This window comes from Mustela putorius, unplaced genomic scaffold (genome assembly GCF_011764305.1).
Source record: "Mustela putorius furo isolate JIRA1106 unplaced genomic scaffold, ASM1176430v1.1 tig00000585_pilon_pilon_pilon, whole genome shotgun sequence".
NCBI lineage: Eukaryota > Metazoa > Chordata > Mammalia > Carnivora > Mustelidae > Mustela > Mustela putorius.
In genome coordinates this window covers 356,901-357,500 of record NW_025421424.1, presented here as the reverse complement: position 1 = coordinate 357,500, position 600 = coordinate 356,901, and positions in this window count along the sequence as shown.

The window sequence follows — 600 nt, the reverse complement described above, 5'->3', positions numbered from 1 at the left end:
GTGTTTCAAACATCAGTAGGGCTTTTTAGACCAAAATAGGGACGAAATGAAATGAGACTTCGCACTTTAGCTGGATACTTTAAATAAAATCCAACGAATAAATGAAATCTTAACATTTTTTTCTTCGTACAGTAAATGACTGAACATAGAGTGCACAAATCTGAAGTGCACAGCCCAGTGAGTTTGCTAAAAGTAACTGGTATCTCGATCAAATTACGGAAAATGTATATTAGTCCAAAAATTTAGAGTTCCTTTCCAGTTGTTAGAAAAGAATCTGAAAGATCGAATGAAATGGGGCCTCTTGCGTGAAGGGGTTTTAAAATGAAGCCGGCGGCGGGGGGGGGGGGGGGGGGGGCGCCTTGGTGGCACAGCGTTAGTTAAGCCCCTGCCTTTGGCTGGGGTCCTGATCTCATGGTCCTGGAATCCTGGAATCGAGCATCGGGCTCTCTGCTTGGTGGGGAGCCTGCTTCCCCCTCTCTCTCTCTCTCTGCCGGCCTCTCTGCCTACTTGTGATCTCTTTCTCTCCCTCTGTCGAACGAATAGATAAAATCTTTAAAAAAATAATAATAATAAAAAGAGAATAAATAAAATAAAATGGAG